Here is an 18,495-nt window from a genome sequence, read left to right as displayed (position 1 = left end):
TAAGATTGTTGTTAAAAAAAAATGTAAAATATGTGTGGAGTAATGACCAGCAGTCAGCTTTTGGCTTGTTAAAAAAAGAAATTATCTGTGTACCTTTTTTGAAACCTTTTGTGATTGGTAAAGAATGCATTGTAGCTGTAGAGGCTAGCAGTACAGGTTTGGGTGCTGTGCTAATGCAAAATAACAACAGTGATGAAAATATAGTGTCATATGCCTCCAGAACACTACGGGGCGCAGAGTATAATTACTCCACCATTGAAAAAGAGTTGTCACCATGTGCTTGGGAGGTTCAACACTTCCGCCAATTCTTGTGGGGCACCAAATTTCGCTTAAGAACAGATCACAAACCCTTGATAAATATGCTAGCAGCTGGTGGTGGTAGAACACTTACAGCACGTCTAGCTAGATTAGCTGAAAAGTTACAAGAGTATCAATGTATTGTGGAATATATTCCAGGACATTTAAATGCCAAGGATGTGTTTGCCTTAGTCCTGGTGGATTATTTTTCTAAATGGCCGGAGTTGAAGATTGTGGATAAGATTACTTCAGCTCAAGTAATTGAATTTTTGGATGATATTTTTTGACGTGAAGGTTTACCTGCGGAAACTTATTTCAGACAATGGCCCGCAGTTTATCAGTAGGGAGCTTGATCTGTTCCTTAGTAGATGTGGTGTTGTGCATAAAAGAGTATCCAATTATAATCCCCAGGCAAATGGTCAAGTAGAACGCTTTAATAGAGTTGTGAAAGAGTCTATCCAGCTGGCCATCAAGAGCAGTTTTGAGTGGAGAAAGGCTTTAAGAGCTACCTTGTTGACTTATCGCACGTCTCCTAATTCTGTTACAGGTTTATCTCCTTTTGAAATGTTGCGAGGTAGAAAACCCGGATCCAAACTCATGTCTTGGTGGTTAAAAATAAGTAATTCTTATGATTCTGCAATGGGTTTGTCTCAAGTCAGGGAGCGTGTGCAAAGATATCAGGAGAAAATGAAGAATGATTCTCTCAAGCATCAGTTTACAAATTCTAATGTCAAAGTGGGAGATTTTGTTTGTGTTAAGCTTGGTGGTTCTCTTAATAGGAGGTGGTCTAAATGGTCGGATCCTGTTAGGGTGTTGGAAGTGTTCAGCAAAGCAGTGAGAGTGGATGGGGCAAGATTTGGAATTTCAGGCGTATATCCTTGTGATATCCTTGTACAGATTTTTAAGTAAGAGAGATCAAAATTCACAAATTTTCTCCAAGAAGCTCGATGAAGGGGAAGATGATTTTCCAAGTTTTTTGGATACACAAGATGGTATCAATTCTAGTCTTAATGGTTCTGACTTACATACTAACAACACCAGTGTTGATCATAGTTCAGATCCTATTAGTCATGAGGGTACCATGGAACAATCCACTGAAGAAAGTAGTAATATTTCTTTACCCGATAGCCATGTGGTTTAACTAAGGAGAAGTTCTCGCATCAACCTGTTTAAATGAAAGACTTTGTACAATTCTAATTGTTATGCATTTTTTAAATTATTATTTCTGTACCCCATAGTTTTTTTAATTTAAAAAAAAATTATTTTAATGGGTAAGGTGTGTAGTGTCTCCATGTTGGAACATGGTCTTGGAATGTTCTTGGAATCTCCTTGCATTCCTGGCCAGGAAGATTCTATACAGGCGGTTGGACGGAAGGTTTAAGGCATTACAGTGTTGTGGGTGTCTAAGCTGTCTCTTCTCCAATAAACTCTTTCCTGTAACCTATGCTGTGTTCACGGAGTTACTACAACGATCAAATCCCATCGGTCGAAGCCCTTAGTGTTTCTGAGGTTGCCAAAGACATCCGCATCCCAGAGAGAGGTAGCGCGTGTTATTTTACCCTCCCAAGCCAAACTTTTCATAGCATTGTGAGGCCTGTCAGTTTCAATTCAGTGGGATTGGTGTATAACACCCTTGTAAAATCATACCCTGGAAGCAGCCATCTATCCATTTGATATCCGGGGTCCCCCGGGGGCCTATAAATGCACTGGTTAATTGCTGTTAGTTGTTCAGCCCAGGAGTATCTTTTGATATCAGGGAGCACAATCCACCCATCATACCAGCCAGCTGCAGAGCATTGTTACTCTGAGGTGGGAAACAGCCCTTACAACGAAACCTTCACAACGTATGCTATTACATAGCATGCCATTACAGCGCAAGTGCCATTACAACACACTGCTATCACAACGCGTGCCATTACAACGTATATGCTTTTCCCACACATGCCTTTACAACAAATTCCGTTTTAAAAACATGAATAGTAAAGGCATACGTGTTTTACAAGTAAGTATATATATAGATAATATATACAATATGTAATTTTAGGGTGGGTTTGTTTTTTTGGGTGGAAAGGGTATTTTGAGATTTTAGGGTGTCACCAACATGACAGCCGCATCGTGATTGGTCTGAGCACCATGGTTGGTGCTTAGACAGGGAGTGGAAGGCTTGTGCATGTTCTCTACCCACGCTATGCAATACAGCCGGTGGAGATCCTGCTAAGTGCCCAGGACGGTTTGGCCGGCTCAAGACGACTGGCCAAACTGTCATGCGCACTTCTGGTGCAGCAGCCCTCTAATGTCACGCGAACCTCGCCATAACCTGGCTGACAGTGCCATACTAAAAATAAAATGATAATAACGTTCTGTTGTTATCATTTTATTTTGCCTTTGCACTGCTCTTAGAGCATTGGGGCGACACTCATCCGCTTTAGTGGAGGAGCAGCCACTGCACTTAGGCTAAGTAGGCCACAGTTAGGCCTCAACACCATCTTGCTCAAAATAGATGCTGTATCATGATGTCCACTCTCGCCAGACACTACAGCCAGCGAGATGTAGATTGTTTATTTCTGTATGACACTATTCTCGAAGAACTCGGTAGATGACACCCTTTTGTAACATTCTCCAGTGTTCTTCCTGTACATTATATTGATTTCATTCACAATGGTTCTCTCTTGTTTATGTAACTAGTTTGTTCTAACACTTCCAGATGATATCAGATCACGAGCGGCAAATCAATATTCATGCAGTGGGTTAGTGCTATGGTGATGCGGTTATGTGACATTTTAAAGTGTGAAAATGTGATTTGTTGAAGCAATGATCATAGTATGCTGACTCTGCAGTCTTAATCATTTCTATGGAAGAAAAAAGTATAACAACCCTGAATTTGGAGGTGAGCCATTCTTCTTCTGCAGGAGTGGCTCCTCCGTTTGAGTGGAAGAGCATCGCCCTACTTAAAAATCCCCCCAAAGCCCCAGAGAAGAAAAATTAAATGGTAATTAATCACCATTTAATTTTTTATCCTCCGTCCCAAGCCAAGCGTCAGGATGTGGTTGGGGCCGCTGCTAAGTGACAGCAGCAGGGAGGAGGGTGGGCTGGTATTGCACTATTTAAGGTGTGCATGTCTTTTTAGCCGGCTTGTGACAGCCATCCACACATGCACACTTTAACATCAGGTTAGAGCAAGCCAAAGCCTACAGAGCACGGTGGAGTGCCAAGTGAGGACACTTCCACCAATTCTAGCGCTGCTCTTATGCTGGTGAGAGCAGCACCAGGATTGACCTAAGGAGTTGCAGCATCCGGTTCCTGGGTCAGCGAAAGAAGAGGTCGAGAGCGAGGACGTCGCTGAGTTCGTTAAGTTTATTTTATTTTTTTATATTATTTTACACACACGTCTTTCCTATCTTTTAATGTGCAGAGACTCTGCAGTCGTAAAGATAAGAAGTGGCATGTCTTTTTAGGTACGTGTAGCCAAAACTCAGAATCTTCTCCCTGTATAACTGAGACTGCTTTTTGCAAATTATTAAAAACTCATCTTTTCAGTCAGTAATCCCTCTCTGCCACCCTCCTAGTCACATGTTATCCCAGTGGTTGATTTGTAAAAAAATATATGCTAGAGCTTTTGTCAGGAGGCAGCTTGCATCAGCCCATTTCTTCTGTTAGCGCTGCCTAAAACAGAACCAAATCCTAACCATTTTCAACCACACACTCTAAGAGGGCGCCCAGGAACACGATGCAATTTGGAGGGCTTTGCAACCCCCGTCAGCAGAGGTAAATTTGGAAAAAACATAAGTGTCTGGGCTTTTGTCAGGAGGCAGCTTCCACCAGCCCACTTCTTCTGTTAGCACTGCCTAACACAGAACCCTACAAGTGGGGAGAGGATGTGGTGTAATTGCCAGAGCTGCAGACTTTGGAGCTGGGGAACTAGGTTAGAGTCTCGGCGTCCGCTCAACACCCTGTGATTCTGGGCAAATAACTTAATCTCCCCGTAAATTAATGTGTCCTTAACTAGTGCTCATGAAAAGCGCTGGTGTTGATGATTAAGTGCCGGTGCCGAGCACCAGAAACCACCGGCTCAAATTAAGCACTCGCTATAGCGCCTGGACACTCTCAGAGTAGCTGTGCTCTCTACAAGTTACTTGATTCATTCATACTAGTAACAAAATACCTTTGTATTGTTTTGCCAACAATTGTAAACTTACACAAAAGTGTAGATTTATCTTTGTGAATCAGGCCCTCTGTCTCATAGCTCTGCTACAACAGGGACAACACTGCCATACAGACGTTCAGCCATTGCATCATGACATTTAGATCAACAACACATTTTGTATTTCTGAAGGTGTAAATTGCTACCCACTTGACTTGCATAATAACTATAATAATATTATTGCACAATGCTGGAACATAGCTGGCCTGCCACGAGCACAGATTTGGTAGAGAAAGAGTTGGCATTACTTAGTACTAGCGAGAATTACTGCAAAGATTTGTGATTAATTTTGTGATATCCTGAGTGCACGTTAAGTGTGTTTACAATATGGAGTTATACATTGGCACAGAGATGGCACCAGGGTCAGACAGGCCGCACAATGCATCAGGCGTTTCCCCGGGAGGCTGGAAGGCTTGGTTTTGCAGAGGTGGGATCCTGTTTTGTTATTGAGGGCCAGTTTTGCAGCGGTGCTGCAATATTGGCCATCTGCAACAAAAGCAGCAAGCAAACATTTTCAGCGTCCCGGGGCCAGACAGTGCTTCCCCAGGGGCTGGTACCAGAAAAATTGCCAGGTCTGCTTTGGTCTCCCAGTTTGGCCCTGCATGGCACTCATACCACATTCCATCTGCCACAATTAAAAACTGGGCCAAGAACATAAGGAGGGTGATTTTTTGCTTTAGTTGTACACTTGAATTTTACAGGTGTTATAATTTGGAGAGAAATACATATCCAACCCTCATTCTTTTATTCCCCCCCACCCTCCACATGTCACTCAGTTTCTGGTTTCACAACTATTTAAGTGTCCCATATTGACGTTACCAAAGCATGCATTAAGTGATCATAACACCCTTGCTGTTCGCCAAAACGCATTGGGCTGCTGTGAGAGTGCTATGATTGTGACACGGAGGGCCTGATTCACAAAGGTAAACGTACACATTTGGGTGTAAATTTACAATTGTATGCTATTCACAAAGGGTTTTACCAGTAGAATTAGTAGTAGTTCCGCACATAAAAAGACCGGTCTTACACCAAAGTGTAAGTGTTAGACCTGGTACCATTGGCGTGAGTCTCCCTTCCAGTTTTTCTGATTTCCTCCTCTGTTTTTGAGATGTTTTGCTGGTTTAGATGCTTTGGGCACTGTGCCACTGTTATTCAGTGCACAGTGCAAGTGCTCCCTATGTTAAATTGATGTATTGATTAGTGACTCCATGATTGGGTTATTTGATTTACTTGTCAGACCCCAGTACAGTGCACCGTGTGTGCCCAGGGCTTGTAAATCAAATGCTGCTGGTGGGCTTGCACCACTGGTTGTGCCACCCACAGAAGCAGCTTGTAAAGTGTGTCTCAGGTCTGCCATTGCAGAGCCTATGTGCAGTCTGGTACTGCCATGCTGACTGGCCAAGTGCACCCTCTTGCCAGTCCCTAAACCTTCCCTTATCTTCAAATCAGACACCCCTATGGTAGGCCCAAGGGCAGGGTGCATTGTAAGTATAAGGTAGGGCATGCCCTGGTGTGTGTGTGGCATGTCCTAATAGTGAATTACAGGCATTTTCGTTTTTCACTATTGCAAGGCTACCTGTTCCCCATAGGCTGGAATGGGCAGTTTGATTAATACATTTTATAATCCTAACTGACTCAGGGAACATGGTAGAAATTCGAATTTAGTATGCCTGAACTCAGAATGATAAAATACATCTTTTAGTGAAGTTGGTTTTAACTTTCTGTGTTTGAAAATACCACTTTTAGAAAGTAGGTATTTTCTTGCTTAACTGTTCAAGCCTGCCTCTGCTAGGTTGTGTATTGTGTGTCTGGTTCTGTGAGTGACAGGGGCTGGGGATTCCAGGGGAGAGGGTGAGTCAGCACAGGGCTGAATAGGAAGATCTGCATGTAGATGGGTGGGAGGAGTTGCACCTGGGACCTGAATAGAGCTGTGCCTTCCCTCCACCTCCTGTGGTGTGTCTGATGTCTCTGCCCTGCACTCTGAAAGGAAAGAAGGAGTCAGGTAAACAAAGTCCTCTAGGACTGACCAGAACTGGTTTGAACTAGGCAAAGGCCTCTCTGCCTTCAGAGAACAAAGAGAAAAGTAGTATAAATATGGGGACCCAAACCCCAAGACTAGTAATGCTGTCTCAGTCCCACGTAGGGGCCGGAAGCCCGTTTGTGATGGGTGCAAAAGGTTGTTAGATTCTAAGAATTCCGATAGCACGGTGTTCACATGCCTCCCAAGGATTTTGCTGATCATAGGAAAAAGGGAGATTGGCCGATAATTATCCAGCATATCAGGGTCTCTATTAGGTTTTTTAATAATGCTTTTACATATTATTTGTAATGACTAAACTTCCTATTCTCACCATGTTTCACATAATACTTGAATAGGATAGTTGAACATTTTAAAACAGTAATACTTGTTCATGTGATGAAATACAGTACTAAACTGTGATTTTGCAAGTTGATGTCTCTCTTTAGCATAGTTCATTGTTTACGCAATTAAACATTTAACATTAGAAGGTTAAACTGTGTTTGAAGCCTATGGGAACGGAGGTTTATGAATAAAGAAGCCACATATGTAAGATGTCTGTAACAAACTTTGTGATAACACTTTGGGAGCTGCATGTTATTTCGTAGGAAAGGAAGAGCTGAACTTGCTCTCTGAAGAATGCTGCTGCCAGAGTGGATCCTTAGAGGAGAAGCGTGCTACAGAATTTGCAAAAATACTTTTTGTCTTTTTATAATAGTGCGTGTTTCCAGCGAGTTTCAATGCTTCAATGCTTCTTTGCACACCTTTTTCTCGGACCCATACCTTTGTCCTTTCTGACAGTTGTTGCTACCGCTGATGCTGTACAACCCTTGCCTTACTATTGATGCTTGATTGTAGGAAAGTAGGATCTGCTTTTATGGTTACCCCCACTTTTTGCCTGGTGCTATGCTGTTTCTGACTAGTCTGACTAGGATCCTGCTAACCAGTACCACAGTCTCTGCGCTTTCTCCCCTAAATTGGTATGGTAAGTACTTAGATAAACCACAGTTTGGACACTGGTGTACCCTTATCAGTCCCTAGTATATGGTACTAAGGTACCCAGGGCATAGGTACACCAGGGGTCCCCCATTGGTTGAAGCTTGTATTATGCCGCCTATGAGTGACCACTCAAACGGCAACTACAGACCTGCCATTGCAGCCGGTGTAAGCTGGTGCTAGCACCACTTAGGAAAGATATTGGTTTCCCTATTTGTAAGGTCACTGCATTTAAAACATATAAGTCACCCCTAAAGTGGCCTTTCAATCCTGAAGCATAGTGCTTGGTTCTAAGTCTGAGAGTGCCCCTGCATGAGCAGGACACCCCTAAAGCCTACGGAGTCCATTCTCCCGAGTTGTAAGTGCGACAGCCATGTAACATATAGAGGGGCACTGCCTCATTACGTGATGACCATATCGAAACTAGCTGGAGCAAACTGTCATGACTTGCTCCCTGCGTTCTCATGTCCACCATCTGGGGGCTGAACTGTGGGAGTCTCCAGTGTTCTAATAAGCTTCCAGACCCTCCCTTTTATGTACATTCTGACTTCCAGCCATTTGGACTGTACTTATAAATGGCCATCCATTCCCAATCCATGCCAGGTTTTGTGGAAGCCAGCTTGCTCATGCTGGAAACTCCATTACCTAGAATTCCCTGCTCACTGCTTCATCTCCACCCCTACAGGCCAAGGATGGGTTAAGGAATTCAGCTCACCTGTAGCTGGCTGCTGGTAGCCTGCTCACACCTGATGCATGTGATTATTGTGGGCTATTTTACGTCTCAGCTCCTTTCAGGCAAAGGTTGGTCATTGTAGCTTTGTTCCGGTGAGACCGATCCTTGTTTCCTGAGCTTTTGATACTCCTTGATTACTGAGCTATAGTTCATCCTTGTTCCTTGATTCCTGAGCTATAGCTATTCCTTGTGCCTGAATTAGCACTGCTTGCGGTGCTACCTTGTTTCCTGAGTTCCTGAGCTATAGTTATTCTTTGTTCCTGTTCCTGAGCTTCGGCTATTTCTTGTTCCTGATTTGCACTGCTTGAGCTGTAGCGATTTCCTGTTTCCTTGAGCTAGTACTGCCTGCAGTGCTACCTTGACTCCTGAGCTATAGTAATTTCCTGTTCCTGAACTAGCACTGCCTGCAGTGCTACCTTGGCTCTTGAGCTTTTACTCAATTCTTGTTTCTACTCCAGCACAGCCTTCAGTGCTACTGTGTTTTCTTGTCTTCTGATTCAATACTATTCTAGTATACCCGTTGAGCCTCCCCTTATTTATATCCTTTTCCAGCCCCTGCTTTTCTTACCATTTCTTTGGCTCCAGTTCCTAGTTTACTTTCTTTCTATTCCTGCTGTCTTGCTTCTATTACCTTGTAAGTTTGTTACTTGCTTTCTGCCAAGTGTGTCCTGTGATTTCTTCCTTTCCTGTTAAGCACTCCTCCTTGCTAGCTCCTTCTCTATTGTGCGGGGAGGGAACCCTGAATCGTCCTAACCCTTTCCTTAGGGTACTCAAGCATTACCTGAGGGTGGGTGCCTAGATTCGTCATGGGACAAGATTCATTTCAAGACACCACTTCTACTTCGACCGTCTGGGCACTCTGGACTTCACTCTGGTCATCAAAGTTGCAAAAGGGAAGACTCCTGGGAAGACTCCTGCTGCTCCTGATCTTGTCGCCCTGCTCGTCTGCTCCAACGTCCATGCCTGTGCTCCATACAGGAACTTTCCAAGGCCTCCAAGACACCTTAAGGAATCTCCCTTGAAATGAAGGAGTCACTTCCCTGCATCTGCAGGCACCACAACTAAGCTGACCGGTCTGCTGATCCTTGGCTTCCACAGTCTCCGAAAGGCTCAGCAACACAGGTGGTATTTCTTCACATCCCACGAGGCTTGCCCTGTCCTCTCACCAAGTTTGAGGCCAGTATCCCTTGTCGAAGTTGCAGTAACCAAACCCCTGTGCACCACGTCAACTTGCTATTGTAAAGGCTTCTTGGCTTCCTTCTATCAAGATCTTTGGGCTCCAAGTAGCTCCCACCTCAAGCAACTCTTGTGACCAAGATTTTTGTCCTCACCACATCACTTGCACCGTGGGCCTGCATCTTTGGTGAGCTGCTCGAGGTCCTCTTGCGACTCCAGTGCCTCCGGCCTGTGGATCCTGTTGAGGCTCTTCTTTGACTTCTGTGCACTCTTCTGATTACTCAGGACTGCTCTGACTCCCCTGCTTGTGGTGAGTCACCTGGACTTTGCTGGTCCAGACAATGCTCCTTCTTCGCTTTCCACATTGTTTGCAGTTGCCAAGGCTTGCTGATGCTCCCGACAAACACCAACCCCTCAACTCTCCACATCGAATGAACTGCTTCTGGTCTTCCACAGCGTCGCCTGATCCTCACAGCTGCAGCTCCAAGTTCACTGTTATCTCTCCTGCAGCACCTGACATCGGCGGGCATTCATCTTCCATGCCTCTTGGTCACTCCTGAGTGGCATAGACTCTGTCCCCTTTGCTTGCAGGTACTCTTCACCTTGAATCCAACTTTCGGTTCCACCGGACACTTTCACCTTCTCCAGCAGCGGCATCTTCCTGAAGTCTTCCATTGAGTTTGACGGCGGTTTCCGACGCCACTTCACACCTATGTGCTAGGCTTCTATGGTTCAGGTATTCCAGTTCCTAGGGTATCCACGGGTGGGGTGACTCTCCAACCTCCTGCCTTCCATGAGGGTTCTTCAGGGTGAGCTGGGAAGGGTCCTTCTTCTTTAAAATTGCAACCACGACTTACCTGTTGACTTGTATTGAGAACGCATTCGTGTTCTCACACTGGACACGACCTCCGTGGGGTTCCTAGATACTAGAGACTAGTAACTGGGTCTACAAACGCACCATCTTGTTATTTTTAATTTCCCACCTCACCACTTTTCTAAATACATTTTTGTGTTAAAGTGAAGTAGGGAATTTTAAACCTCACTGCACTTGAGCACATACACGCCCTCTTTTTTAATATCTGGACACTACTGGCAAATCAGTTGGTCTACCTCCAGGCGGAGGACAGCATATATACTATCAAAAAACCCTATGATTATGCTGTAACGGTACACCCAGGCGGATAATCAAGATATACCGCCCATTGCCTGTGTACGTATGTGAGGTTTTTTAACGGTTCCGAGAACGACTGAGACCCTGATTTCACAGGACAAGTGTTCCATCCTCCCACCTTGATATTTTGTTCGTAGATACTCGCCATGGGTGGTTCCTTGGGTCCCCGGCACTTCTACGTCTTCTGGGTACAGTCTTGACTTGAATCGTGGTTCACATAACACTATTGTAGTACATGGTTTGGTCTCCCCCCGGTGACCACTGTATATTTTGTGCTACTTACCTGTTTCTATTGAAAAGTAGTGTGTGCATTGTGTATATCTCCGGCTAGGAGATATCTGTATGTGTTAGTGAGTGTCTTATAATAAATACATATTTTTATAACTACACTGTGCTGTTCTCTTTCACTATGCTATGCCTATAAGATTGGGTTCTGGTAAAACAAGCTGCTTTACACTCTTTCTGGACTAAGCCTGAAGGCTGCTCTCCACAGCTACCACTTAGAGAGCTTTGTAAGGTTGTCTAAGAACACTAAAATCACCATAAGGGTTGTCTGGATTGGTGCAGGGTGCCCACTTACATAAGTGAGCATCATATACCAAGCCAGCCTCTCATATCGATTTTGACAGATTGCTACTGCAACTATGTGATTAATTGTTAATTTTATTTTGAGCTTTATGCTTTCTCATGTCTCACTCTTTTCCTTTGAACTCGTACTCTTCATGAGTTCAACTAACTTTAAATTCTGATCCTGTTCTTTAGGCTAGGGATTTCGTTCCTTTATGGAATGCACTTAATACATTATTTGATCATTTGTTCTAACCATTCTTTTTGATGAGCTTTCTATAAACTTGATTTTATTGTCTAATCTGAATAAAAGATACTTACTGATCACCTTAAGAGAAATAAACTTTTAAAACTATTTCAAACTGTCATCATTGACTGGACTTAAAACCGTTAAGGCGATTTGACTTGTTTTTATGAAATAGTTCCTGACTTAAAATACGGTGGCAAAGATTCATCACCTGAGGCGATTTATCCGAAGAAGCCAGCACAGGAACGGGGCTTGACCCTGTATGTGATGGTGAGGTAAAAGGTTGAACCATATTATTTAAAATGTTGCCCCTGATCCGTGCTATCACCAGGATACAGTGATGTTAACATGAGTAAAAGGAACAGGCTACTGATACATGAGGTGAAAGAGGCATGTACCTTGAGCTCCCAGCAAAAGTTATTCTTCCATTTTTTGCCTGTGCATGTTTACCGCATGCAAATGTAGCAACAAGCACAGCATCTAGGTGTGGGTCCTGCCTGCTCCTTCGAGAGTATGACAAAAGCAGCCATTGAACCCGAAAAACCAGCCCACACTGGCCTTTCAAGCTGGCCAGTTTGGCAGTGCCAAAATGTCTGACATTCCAGCCCAATGTCTGTTGCCCGCCCCCGTTTAGTTCTTGTGTTGTGTTGTTTTTCAACCTTCGTGTAATCTTAGAGCTGCAGGCCAACAGAGCTGAGAGTTGGTGCCCATGAGAGCTTCTGGCAAGTTTATGTATTTTTATTTGCAGTTTAATTAAGCATATACTTATATCTGGGGCTGTCTGCGTACCTTGCAATACAATGAGCGGTAAGAAATAGGTAAGTAAACAGCTAGAGAAACAGGTGTTTACAGGAAAACAGAGGGGAATAGCATGGAATCTGTTTACAAAGCGACCGGGCATAGGCACAGTCAATTGGATCAGTATTTCTAATCATGAATGACACAAATATCAGTTCCAAACTATTGTGTAACAAATATCATTAATACATAAATGTCCTTAAACCCAATTGGTCGCACACTGCTACACCTACCAGTCGTGTTCCCCCAATGAAAATGGTCCCTGAAGGTCAGCGCCGGCGGATACACCTATGCTCGAGTGTGAATGCAAGTATGCGTGGCGTGTGCCATCCCTGGACACGTGTTTCGAGGTAGTTGCCTCTCGTCAGCAGGGAGCAGGAAAATGAGTGTGGGGTTGCTGTGTAAGCTGCTAAAATCGTTATCAGGTCTAGTACCTCTCGTAGCGCGCAGGTGCGTAACCAAAGTCCGTCGACTCCACCGGCTCAAGAGAGCCTGAATATAAAGTTAAACCCAATTGGTCGCACACTGCTACACCTACCAGTCGTGTTCCCCCAATGAAAATGGTCCCTGAAGGTCAGCGTCGGCGGATACACCTATGCTCGAGTGTGAATGCAAGTATGCGTGGCGTGTGCCATCCCTGGACACGTGTTTCGAGGTAGTTGCCTCTCGTCAGCAGGGAGCAGGAAAATGAGTGTGGGGTTGCTGTGTAAGCTGCTAAAATCGTTATCAGGTCTAGTACCTCTCGTAGCGCGCAGGTGCGTAACCAAAGTCCGTCGACTCCACCGGCTCAAGAGAGCCTGAATATAAAGTTAAACCCAATTGGTCGCACACTGCTACACCTACCAGTCGTGTTCCCCCAATGAAAATGGTCCCTGAAGGTCAGCGTCGGCGGATACACCTATGCTCGAGTGTGAATGCAAGTATGCGTGGCGTGTGCCATCCCTGGACACGTGTTTCGAGGTAGTTGCCTCTCGTCAGCAGGGAGCAGGAAAATGAGTGTGGGGTTGCTGTGTAAGCTGCTAAAATCGTTATCAGGTCTAGTACCTCTCGTAGCGCGCAGGTGCGTAACCAAAGTCCGTCGACTCCACCGGCTCAAGAGAGCCTGAATATAAAGTTAAACCCAATTGGTCGCACACTGCTACACCTACCAGTCGTGTTCCCCCAATGAAAATGGTCCCTGAAGGTCAGCGTCGGCGGATACACCTATGCTCGAGTGTGAATGCAAGTATGCGTGGCGTGTGCCATCCCTGGACACGTGTTTCGAGGTAGTTGCCTCTCGTCAGCAGGGAGCAGGAAAATGAGTGTGGGGTTGCTGTGTAAGCTGCTAAAATCGATATCAGGTCTAGTACCTCTCGTAGCGCGCAGGTGCGTAACCAAAGTCCGTCGACTCCACCGGCTCAAGAGAGCCTGAATATAAAGTTAAACCCAATTGGTCGCACACTGCTACACCTACCAGTCGTGTTCCCCCAATGAAAATGGTCCCTGAAGGTCAGCGTCGGCGGATACACCTATGCTCGAGTGTGAATGCAAGTATGCGTGGCGTGTGCCATCCCTGGACACGTGTTTCGAGGTAGTTGCCTCTCGTCAGCAGGGAGCAGGAAAATGAGTGTGGGGTTGCTGTGTAAGCTGCTAAAATCGTTATCAGGTCTAGTACCTCTCGTAGCGCGCAGGTGCGTAACCAAAGTCCGTCGACTCCACCGGCTCAAGAGAGCCTGAATATAAAGTTAAACCCAATTGGTCGCACACTGCTACACCTACCAGTCGTGTTCCCCCAATGAAAATGGTCCCTGAAGGTCAGCGTCGGCGGATACACCTATGCTCGAGTGTGAATGCAAGTATGCGTGGCGTGTGCCATCCCTGGACACGTGTTTCGAGGTAGTTGCCTCTCGTCAGCAGGGAGCAGGAAAATGAGTGTGGGGTTGCTGTGTAAGCTGCTAAAATCGTTATCAGGTCTAGTACCTCTCGTAGCGCGCAGGTGCGTAACCAAAGTCCGTCGACTCCACCGGCTCAAGAGAGCCTGAATATAAAGTTAAACCCAATTGGTCGCACACTGCTACACCTACCAGTCGTGTTCCCCCAATGAAAATGGTCCCTGAAGGTCAGCGTCGGCGGATACACCTATGCTCGAGTGTGAATGCAAGTATGCGTGGCGTGTGCCATCCCTGGACACGTGTTTCGAGGTAGTTGCCTCTCGTCAGCAGGGAGCAGGAAAATGAGTGTGGGGTTGCTGTGTAAGCTGCTAAAATCGTTATCAGGTCTAGTACCTCTCGTAGCGCGCAGGTGCGTAACCAAAGTCCGTCGACTCCACCGGCTCAAGAGAGCCTGAATATAAAGTTAAACCCAATTGGTCGCACACTGCTACACCTACCAGTCGTGTTCCCCCAATGAAAATGGTCCCTGAAGGTCAGCGTCGGCGGATACACCTATGCTCGAGTGTGAATGCAAGTATGCGTGGCGTGTGCCATCACTGGACACGTGTTTCGAGGTAGTTGCCTCTCGTCAGCAGGGAGCAGGAAAATGAGAGTGGGGTTGCTGTGTAAGCTGCTAAAATCGTTATCAGGTCTAGTACCTCTCGTAGCGCGCAGGTGCGTAACCAAAGTCCGTCGACTCCACCGGCTCAAGAGAGCCTGAATATAAAGTTAAACCCAATTGGTCGCACACTGCTACACCTACCAGTCGTGTTCCCCCAATGAAAATGGTCCCTGAAGGTCAGCGTCGGCGGATACACCTATGCTCGAGTGTGAATGCAAGTATGCGTGGCGTGTGCCATCCCTGGACACGTGTTTCGAGGTAGTTGCCTCTCGTCAGCAGGGAGCAGGAAAATGAGTGTGGGGTTGCTGTGTAAGCTGCTAAAATCGTTATCAGGTCTAGTACCTCTCGTAGCGCGCAGGTGCGTAACCAAAGTCCGTCGACTCCACCGGCTCAAGAGAGCCTGAATATAAAGTTAAACCCAATTGGTCGCACACTGCTACACCTACCAGTCGTGTTCCCCCAATGAAAATGGTCCCTGAAGGTCAGCGTCGGCGGATACACCTATGCTCGAGTGTGAATGCAAGTATGCGTGGCGTGTGCCATCCCTGGACACGTGTTTCGAGGTAGTTGCCTCTCGTCAGCAGGGAGCAGGAAAATGAGTGTGGGGTTGCTGTGTAAGCTGCTAAAATCGTTATCAGGTCTAGTACCTCTCGTAGCGCGCAGGTGCGTAACCAAAGTCCGTCGACTCCACCGGCTCAAGAGAGCCTGAATATAAAGTTAAACCCAATTGGTCGCACACTGCTACACCTACCAGTCGTGTTCCCCCAATGAAAATGGTCCCTGAAGGTCAGCGTCGGCGGATACACCTATGCTCGAGTGTGAATGCAAGTATGCGTGGCGTGTGCCATCCCTGGACACGTGTTTCGAGGTAGTTGCCTCTCGTCAGCAGGGAGCAGGAAAATGAGTGTGGGGTTGCTGTGTAAGCTGCTAAAATCGTTATCAGGTCTAGTACCTCTCGTAGCGCGCAGGTGCGTAACCAAAGTCCGTCGACTCCACCGGCTCAAGAGAGCCTGAATATAAAGTTAAACCCAATTGGTCGCACACTGCTACACCTACCAGTCGTGTTCCCCCAATGAAAATGGTCCCTGAAGGTAGCAGTGTGCGACCAATTGGGTTTAACTTTATATTCAGGCTCTCTTGAGCCGGTGGAGTCGACAGACTTTGGTTACGCACCTGCGCGCTACGAGAGGTACTAGACCTGATAACGATTTTAGCAGCTTACACAGCAACCCCACACTCATTTTCCTGCTCCCTGCTGACGAGAGGCAACTACCTCGAAACACGTGTCCAGGGATGGCACACGCCACGCATACTTGCATTCACACTCGAGCATAGGTGTATCCGCCGACGCTGACCTTCAGGGACCATTTTCATTGGGGGAACACGACTGGTAGGTGTAGCAGTGTGCGACCAATTGGGTTTAACTTTATATTCAGGCTCTCTTGAGCCGGTGGAGTCGACGGACTTTGGTTACGCACCTGCGCGCTACGAGAGGTACTAGACCTGATAACGATTTTAGCAGCTTACACAGCAACCCCACACTCATTTTCCTGCTCCCTGCTGACGAGAGGCAACTACCTCGAAACACGTGTCCAGGGATGGCACACGCCACGCATACTTGCATTCACACTCGAGCATAGGTGTATCCGCCGACGCTGACCTTCAGGGACCATTTTCATTGGGGGAAAACGACTGGTAGGTGTAGCAGTGTGCGACCAATTGGGTTTAACTTTATATTCAGGCTCTCTTGAGCCGGTGGAGTCGACGGACTTTGGTTACGCACCTGCGCGCTACGAGAGGTACTAGACCTGATAACGATTTTAGCAGCTTACACAGCAACCCCACACTCATTTTCCTGCTCCCTGCTGACGAGAGGCAACTACCTCGAAACACGTGTCCAGGGATGGCACACGCCACGCATACTTGCATTCACACTCGAGCATAGGTGTATCCGCCGACGCTGACCTTCAGGGACCATTTTCATTGGGGGAACACGACTGGTAGGTGTAGCAGTATGCGACCAATTGGGTTTAACATAAATGTCCTTGGCCAGAATATCTAAATGAAATTATCTTTTTTATGTATATAATATCATTTCAAACGTATTGTTGTATATAATGTTGTCTACTTTAATACAGGTATAGTAAATATCTTTTTTTGATTAATTGAATATATATTAGTACTTATATTTATTTTAGGTGTTAGTGTTATTAATGTAATTGTTTTAATTTCTTTGATATAGTTTATAATTTTGAATGTGTAATGTAAATTTAAGAAATGTGATTAGTAATTTATAATGTAGTAGCAGGTTGTTGAGTTTGAAAGGGAATAGGGTTGGACATTACTTTATTTTATAAATTAGTGCTTTCCTTATATTCATTTTTTTAACCTTAATTAAATAGTCAGTTGGTAATAAATTATGTCAAATGAGTTAACTAAAAAATCATTATTTGAGAAATGTAATTCTTCTTTTTAGACTTTTTATGTTAATTAAGTAGTTATTTGGTAATTATATAAATTGTATAATTGCTTATTTGTTATATAATTTATTTGATGCAGTTCAATTCATTATTAATTTGTTAATGAGTGTATGTAATTATTATGTTCATGGAATGTATTTTATCTTTATTATTGGTTTTCATTTGTATTAGTTTTATTTAATTACTAATATAATATTGAGAGCATTTTTTGTCAGGATGTGTTTGTGGTTGTTTTTGGAAAGAATGAGGGAAGTGTATTTAAGATACTGTTTGGAAAAAAATAATTACAATAATGTTTTATTACAAATTTTCTATCTACTTAAATTAAACTTTTATTGATAATAAATCGAACCCCCTCTCCAAAGTAAACCACTTACCGTACTGTTGCATAGGTTTGAGTGGGAATAGTAAATCTAACCCCACCAAAGTCCAACACTATCCCTACTTACTGTTGCATAGATTGGAATAGAAATAAAACAACTAATCTGTTCAAAGTCCAACACTGTCCCTGATTTTGCTTACATTAAGGTGGGAATAGTAAATGTAACCCCTCTAAAATCCAACACTTTCCCTACTGTTGCACAGATTGGAGGGGGCATATTAAATCTAACCCATCCAAAGTCCAACATTTTCTATATTGTTGCGTAGATTGGAGTGGGAATAGTAAATCTAATCCCCTTCAAAATGTAACACTTTTACTTCTTTTGTTAAAACTGGAGTTACATTACTGATTTTTGCTACTATTGTTTAATTTTAGTTTTTTTTTATATGTTGTATTTGTAGTTTTTGTTTGAAATTAAATTGTTTAATATATTAATTTCATTTATTCAATTAATTAAGATGTATGTTTATATAAATCAATCACGTGGGATTTATAGAGCGTGGCTAGTCATCCAAGAGGGTATGCAGGCTCTGAGGATAATTCTGCTTTAGCTGGGTTCAGCTGAGCAGCCAGATCTAGAGTGCTTTCTGGAACTCCAGGAGAGAGGCAGAGGTCCAGAGATGCAGGGGGAGGTCAGTCCAGGATTTTGTTGTGAGGCAGCAGAAGGAGTGTCTTTCGGCAGATGCGGGGTATGTGCGTGAGGGAGAGAGAGGCAAAGGGTGGTGTCTGGAGGGTTGGTGGGAGTTCAAGCTGTGGTTGATGTAGGCTGGCCCTTGGTTGTGCAGGGCCTTGTAGGTGTGGATCAGCAACTTGAATTAGCATCTCTTCTGTATGGGTAGCCCGTGGAGTTTCTTTCGTGAGGGCAGATGTGAGTCCATTTGAAGAGAACGAGGATGAG

The sequence above is a fragment of the Triturus cristatus genome, chromosome 2_2 (genome assembly GCF_964204655.1).
Source record: "Triturus cristatus chromosome 2_2, aTriCri1.1, whole genome shotgun sequence".
NCBI lineage: Eukaryota > Metazoa > Chordata > Amphibia > Caudata > Salamandridae > Triturus > Triturus cristatus.
This window is presented reverse-complemented; position numbering follows the sequence as displayed.